The sequence below is a fragment of the Anas platyrhynchos genome, chromosome 1 (genome assembly GCF_047663525.1).
Source record: "Anas platyrhynchos isolate ZD024472 breed Pekin duck chromosome 1, IASCAAS_PekinDuck_T2T, whole genome shotgun sequence".
Taxonomy (NCBI): domain Eukaryota; kingdom Metazoa; phylum Chordata; class Aves; order Anseriformes; family Anatidae; genus Anas; species Anas platyrhynchos.
In genome coordinates this window covers 138,216,908-138,224,636 of record NC_092587.1, presented here as the reverse complement: position 1 = coordinate 138,224,636, position 7,729 = coordinate 138,216,908, and the positions used below count along the sequence as shown (strand labels likewise).

At 35.7% G+C, this 7,729-nt stretch overlaps 1 long non-coding RNA gene across 1 annotated transcript; it reads left to right on the top strand.

Annotated features, from left to right (window-relative positions):
* Positions 1 to 800: 800 nt before the first annotated feature.
* LOC140001471 (uncharacterized) lies at positions 801 to 7,404 on the top strand. The gene is made up of 3 exons (XR_011806704.1): positions 801 to 984; positions 1,933 to 5,300; positions 7,249 to 7,404. It is a non-coding gene; the product is annotated as an uncharacterized lncRNA (long non-coding RNA).
* Positions 7,405 to 7,729: the final 325 nt, after the last annotated feature.

Genomic DNA, 7,729 nt, shown 5'->3' with positions numbered 1-7,729 from the left:
AGGACTTAATTTTATTTCTGATATTTTCCTCTTTTATTTATATCCTTCCTGGAACAACATATATCCCATGTTCTTTCCTTCTTAGAGTGTAGTGGATTTATTGTTTGATCAGAGGCTGATTTTTAATTTGTTTTCTTTTTCTCAGGCATTTGTGCATATAAAACATGCATAAAAAACTTGTATTTATGCATATAAAATATTATGTTTCATGTGAATATTTTATAAATGACAAATATACTTCTTTCCTGCAGAACGGAGAGATCTTTCCAAAAGCATATGAACTTGCTTGAAGGGAAGATGTGTGCACATTTCAGAAGGAGGCTTTCTAATCTTATCAGGGGAAATATACATCTTCTGTGTCAAAATTCTGGTTAGGTTTTAGTAGTTAGACATTTAAATCTGTAAGATTTTATGTATTTATTTTCAAAATGTATCTCCCTTTTTCCTAACTTGAATATCTATCAATTATTTCAGCTATGTATGAAATTAATCCAAGTTCCACTTTGAAAACAGCACATGTAACAGCAAGTGGGTATTTGGATATGATCTTCTCAATTTTGATATTTCAAAAAGTCTGACTATTTAAAAAATACATCAATACTGTGCTGTATATATTGCATTGCTATTTCCTTTTGCAGCATAGAATAATGAAAGCAATATTTTAATAATATAGTAATTAACTCTCAATTGTAGTTTGTTGGAATCAGCTGAGTTTTTCGGGAGTTCCTGGAGTAAATCTGAATTGCTGATTGTTTAAAATCAGCAGTCTATGTCACCTTTAGCTACACAGGGGAATCTGATCATTCTGAGTAAAGTATGACAAAATAACAAAGAAATAATGATTTCTTTCTATATATATTAAGGAATAAATATTTCCATATATTTCTAGTGCACTGTTTAACCATTTTATTTGTTTTTTAAACCATATGTTTCCAACCTTGGAGATTCCAGTGACACAACAAGAATGTATGGGGGAATGTGCTGGTGAGGTGATTTTTTTTTGTTGTTTTATTTTGTTTTGTTTGTTTGTTTCTTTGTTTTTCTTATGCACAAATTTCAAAGCCAAGAGGTGCTATAGAAAGTTGCTTGTTTCAGCTTTTATAGTTACAGAATTGTGATACCAGGCATCTGGTCATTAAAATACATTTGATATAAATGTCAATAGATAAAGTATATACACCTGCTAAGAAAATGTGTTTTCAGCATGTATCATATAATTAAGATAATGCATAACCTTAGAAAAAATTAGCCAAGGATTTTTGTAATCAGAAACCTTTTCCTAATATGTGCTCAGGCCCATTTGTTTTAAGGTGTTTGGGTTCTGAAGCCTGGCTAAAAACTTATTTTGGGCTTACCATCAGTTAGGCAGACAGCAGGCAGTCAAATCTAGGAAGTGTTCTTGCCCTCAGCTCTTACACATTGTATCCTTGCTTCGTATGTGTTCTTCTGAGCTTTCTCCTATTGTGGCTCTCTGCTTTATAAACAAGCATCTAGACTGTGTGATTGCCACATACATTAACTTATTTATAGAAACAGACTGGTATGAAGCTATAAGCTGAGCTTGTTATTGTAACTATAAAAGTTACAATGTTGAGCTTCAGGATAGTTTCCAACCAATTTTTTTTTCTTTATTTCTTTTTTTTTCCTTTCCCCGCCCCCCCTTCTTTTTTCTCTTTTATTTTTCCCTTCTTTTTTCTCTTTTTTTTTTTTTTTTTTTTACTTTTTTTTTTTCCCCCCAGTAAGTCAGTTCTCAAAAATGAAAGATATTTTTGGTTTCCATCACTGCAAGGCCAGTAGTGCTCACGTTGGTTAATCTGATTAATGTGAAGTAGTATTCCTTTTTTCTTTGCTTTGTTTTGTTTTGTTTGTTGTTGCTTTACTGAATTGGAGGCAGACTGACGGGGGTCCTTGTTCCTTGTTCGTTCCCTCCAGTCCACTGTCTGTCCTGCAGCCTCAGTGAGTCCAAAGGGTCTTCTCATCACCCGGAGTCCAGAATAATTTCACTGCTGTCTCCCAAAACAGCATCAAGGAGAGTTCAGGTTGTGCTACTAATAAACATTAATTTCTGTTATCACTTGAGAACAGCTTTGTAAATAGCTAATAGTCACTGACTTGAGGAACAGTTGTCATACATAAGCATGACAGAACTCAGAAAGTGTTATTTGCCAGTGTGTGACTGAAAACTCACAAAGATCACAGAAATGCAGAATTACAGAATTGCCAAGGCTGGAAAGGACCTCTGAAGATCATCTGTTCCAACCAGGATCACCTAGAGCACATTGCACAGGATATCATCCCAGTGGGTTTTGAATATCTCCAGAGAAGGAGATCCCACAAGCTCTCTGGGCAACCTGTCATCCTCAGAGTGCCCTCTCATATTCAGCTGGAATGTCCTGTGCATCAGTCTGTGCCCATTACCTCTTGCCATCTCACTGGGCACAACTGAAAAGAGACTGGCTCCATCCTCTTGACACCCATCCCTGGATGAAGAGAAGAAGCTGAAGTGAATGAAGATGAAACAGAAAAAGCAACTACTGAGGTAAAAAGAGGCATTACCAGACTCAGAGAAAGAACTGGAAAATTTTTAAGATCTGATGAGAGCAAAGAGCCTGTGGCTACTTTGGACTTACGAATACTTTGAACTTAGAGAATCAGAATCTGCTGGAGCTTTTATGTACAACAGGTACCTGAGAGCCCCAGGCTATCTGGTGAGATCTTGTTTATGAGGACTACAAATCACTGCTTTGTTCCACACAGTAGTATATATATACAGTGGAACTTTTCTATTAGAGGACAGACTGTCTTTGTCTCAGCTGCTGACTGCTCAACTGCTCACTACCCAGATTTATCACTTTGGCAACAGTGTGCGTGCTGAAGAGTTATCAAGCATTGGTTATATGCTCATGGTTCCCACTTTTCTGTCTCTCATTTCATTTACAAAAAACACTTGAAGTAACTTAGCTCATCTGGAGTACAAAGATTTTTTCTGTCTTTTGGTGTGATATATGGGCCTGGTCTACTCCTAAAAGTTTCCACAATAAGCAATGGCAGTGCCCCAAATGCTATTCTGTATTCAGCCCATTAGGTCTCAGAACATACTTTATTTCTCCCCAAACTTTCATACCAGTGAGCCAAAGCCCATGAGTCATGGTTCAGTTACCTGTAGCTTGACTCCCAACCAGAATGAGCAGCATAGAGAAAGAGAGGCATACATAAAGAATTCATGGGCTTTTATGACCTGAATAAATTTAAAACATCATATAGCTCCCTTCATTTGTTCTATTAGACTGGTTTGCAGTGTTTGATTAAAGGATTATTGTAAGTAGGGAAATCACAATAGGAAGACAATTTTCTTCTATTGTGGAAGTGTTTTCTGATAAGGCGGAAACCATTTCAGATTCTCTGAAAAATTTCAAGTCAATTAGAGTGCACATGCTTTGTAAGTCATATTTTTTTCTGAATAATTTTCTGAACTTGTCCTATATCTGAATGAATATCACATAACTTTTTTTTATTATTTATTATTATTTTTTCCTGTTATATACTTGAAGTATACTGCATCTTTAATCTTACATGAAGGGTTTCAAAGTCAAATAGAATTTATCATTCTGGTCTCAACCTGTCACATTTCAAATAATTTGTTACCTGGGTTTCTGGCAACTGCAGTTTAATATTATTTCTTCCCTCAAAGCTCAGAATTTGGAGTTTAAAAAAAATATGATTTGCATAGGCTAGGAATCCTCTGGGATTTCACTGACAGTTAGCTAATGTTATAAGATCACCAGTTGCATGGAAATATGGATAACATATTGTAATCCATAGTTTTTCTGATCCAAGAGAATTAATTGACATTTGACAACAAAACTTTTCTCCTAGAAGGTAGTATTATCTACCAAAATCTGCATTCTTACAAAAATGAAGTAGGTGAATTAATGGGAATCAATACAGCTGCTTAAGATGTGTACATTAATTATTTAATTCTTTATTTCATTATTCTAGCCAGCTTGAGGAAGAAAATACTAGCTTTATCCTAGCAGAAATTCTGAAGAGGCATAGGAGTGAGGATGCTTTGGTTAGGAGTGGCTGAGGCTGGTAGCTACCTCAGAGCTGGTCACACATTTCTTTCCTGCTTTTGTCAGATAGGAAAGGCTATAACGCTCAAGGGTGAACCTTTGCACTAAGATGTACTTCTCTCTGTCTGCTCAGAGGATTTATGCTTCAGTGTGCCAACTTTCCTCTATCACATGTCAGGGCATCTCAGATGTAGATGTATATGGTAGGTAAATGTAAATAAACAAGAAGAACCGTACAAATTCTTGGTGAAAAATAGGTCAAACATCATTGAGTTATAATGCTGTCAGAGTTTTCATGATTAGTTCTCCTGTGGGAATACATATGCTTGAGACCAACTTTGGATAAAATTGATTTTGAAAACAATCGAATGTGCATCTGTCAGCCTAGCTACTACAAAATCTATTTAACATACTTATTACTTCAATTTTATTTATATTTTTTTTCTGACAAAAGAGTCCAAAAAATAAATTTAGATGTAACTGTGAGAAAGCAGAGACTAATACTTGAACATATTCTAGTCTTTGCTGTCTTATGGGCTTACTGTGTGATAACCATTAGAAAATAAATGTGAATTTCTAAGAAAAAGAAAAAAGAAAAAAAGCATACTCTTACTATATAGACCAATACTGAGGAAGACAGGATTTTGATTTGTTTTTAATTTGGACTGTTTTATGCAGTCAAAATTGCATATTTTGCTTAATTTGGACTGTTTTATGTTTGTTTGTTTGTTTGTTTTTGTTTTGTTTTGTTTGTTTGTTTTTTGGTTTTGTTTTGTTTTATTGCATTTTGTTGTTAGACTAGTCTTTTTGGAATGAAAGAAAAACTTCACAGCTCAGTCAAAGATGAAATGTTATTTATTTTCTGCACTTCCCTTGACTTATCTAAATTTTGATTGAAGAATATTGCTATTGACCATCTGGACTTCTGTTTAGGAAAAAGGAAATTACAGGCCAGTGTCATAATGGTTTAAGAACATCTTATTTCCCAGAACCTCACCCAGTCCTATGAGTTTGAAACAGTCAGCTACTAAATGTAGGGAGCCAAGCCTTTGAATTTGGGTAGCACCTGAATTGTGACCTCACATTCACAGCCTCATTTCCAGAACCAATGTGACCGCTTCCTGCGTGATGGCTGGTTGCTGAACAAATCTGTAGCCATGGATGAGCTTTAGCTGATGGATGAATCATTGTGTCAAATAGTGTGGCAAATAATCTCAGTCCAGCCATGTAAGTGTTTTGTTGTTTTAAGCTTTTACTCCATGGCTTCACCATCTTCTAAAATATTCACCTGAGTCATAAGAAAGGCTCACAGATCAGCTTGTGCATCCATGTGACTGCAGCTGATCTGAGAGGGTTTCACTTCGTGCTCCTGAAAACCCTGCCCAGGTTGCCCTTGCCACTACCTAACACATGGAGGTGTTTCACTGAGCCATAAGATGTCAGAGGTTGGAAAGGACCTCTGGAGATCATCTCGTCCCACCCCTGCCCAAGCAGGGCCATCTAGAGTAGAAGTCAATCCCTAGTCCCCGTCCCAGAAGGGAGAGCCTTTGCTTGACACATTGGTAAATCCCAAGCAGTAAGAACAGAAAGAAGTAAAAACAGAAAGGCTTAATGCAAATTATATAACCATGTAGAGCTTCAAGGTTTATATGCTTCAAGACACACACAGAGCTTCAAGATACAGAAGAAACTTTTGAAAGCACATATGATTAGTAACTGGGAGAAAAACATCTTTTGAAGTCTTCACATCAAGGTTTGATGATTTTGCTAAATGCAAGCTATTAGTTTCAGAACAGAGGGAAATGGATGAAGTGTAATGCAGGTGTTATTCAGAAGTCAGACTAGGTGATCTAATAACACCTCATGGATTTAAATATCTATAACTGACACTGTGAGCTCTTGTCAATTTGGAGTCATAAATATCACTAGTGCTCCAGAATTTGCCTCTGCTACAAAGAGCATCACCCACCCCATCCATTATTCTTCCTCACCTTTACAGAGGGGAGAAAAAAAAAATTCTTCTCATCTCTGAAAGAAAAAAGCATTCTATGGGGCAAGAGAAATTATGACTTTGAACACCTGTACATTATTATGTGCTTCCTTATTCCATAAGAAAAACAAAGAAAGAAAGAAGAAAAAAAAATGATTTTATATCCACTGGAATCTCTAACACATGATAAAGGGATAAAAGGGAGACTTTCATTTTAATTATGAATGTGTAGGATAAGACGTGTTACAACAAGAAAAGGCACTAATATTATTAAGAGGAAAATAAGAATTTTTTTTTTTTTTTTCTCACGTTTCATTCCAAGTTCTATTCTTAGTTATACTGTGGCAAATACTGATTTAATCCAACCATATTGCTTATGATCTAAGACATTGAAATGAAAGCATATCCAGAAATTATGTATTCAGTACTTATCACATACACCTATAAAAATCTGGTCCACAGCGAGTAGCTAATGCTTGTATTTCTTAATGTGCCTCTAGAGCTTTATAATTTTTATCTTCTGTTGTTTGTGAGAGATACAACCTATCTCATCCTGGCATTTCATCAAATATGTAACAAATTCAGTAATGCAAATTATCCTTTGCCAACAGCAGTATGATTAACAGCCTGCTGCTTTCACATCCACAAATATATATATATATATATTATTTAGTAAGAAGACCAATTACAATAGTGCAAGTTATTTTGTTACATTTTGTGTTGGACTTGGATCTGAAATATTTAGCAGAGTTTGTATTACTGCAGCTCTTGAATGAATAGTACTTACAGTCGTTGTTTTAATGAATAAGAAGTATTTGTGCCAGATGTATCACTTAGCGCTGCATTACATAAGTACATCCCTGTTCAAGTTCTTGATTCCAAATATGGAAATGCAAAAAAAGGTGTTTGGAAATCAGGAGTAGAAAGACAGAGCTTCTCCTGTTGTAAATAGTTGTAGTATTCAGCAAAATTCTCCATTCTAAGTTCGTTTTTAGTGTAAATCCTACTTACCTGGAACATGCATGAGAAGTTATTTTTTTTGCTGAAAGTCACCATCTAAGTGTGTAACACTGAAGTGGTACAAAATATTGATAACTAGCATGTGGTCAGATGCTAAAATTTCCACAGTGTAATCAACTTCAATGATAACAGTCTAAGTTTATAGCAGTCTGTCTTTTTTGCCAGGGGCCAAAGGAACACAATAAAGCTTCCAAGAAAGCCTCTCTTGACATTTATTCAAGAACAAATAAAAGGCATACCACAAAGCACAGTTTGACTTCTACGAGCAACTCATTTATTCCAAAAAGGGTGTGAACAGAGAGCTTCTACGAATAAAATGACAATAGCAGGAACCCTCTGAGGTATTAATGAGTTAATTAATTAACTGTTAAAATAGTGCATGCATGCTATGTCTGTGAATATGACTGAACAGAAAACCAAGGGCTTGATAAAATCAGTGGTAACAACACTGTTTCTTGCTATTATTTCCTGTTTCTTGCTACTATTGTAGTTGCTGTCATTATTATTTGCAAAACATGTTTCAGTAATGAACATTGGACATTAAAACGCCAAATGTGAAAAGCTGTTCCCAGAAGAGAATTTCCCTGCCCAAGAGCATGGAGTCACTAGAGCCTGATAGGCATTCCTGGGCTGGGGACCGAGCTGG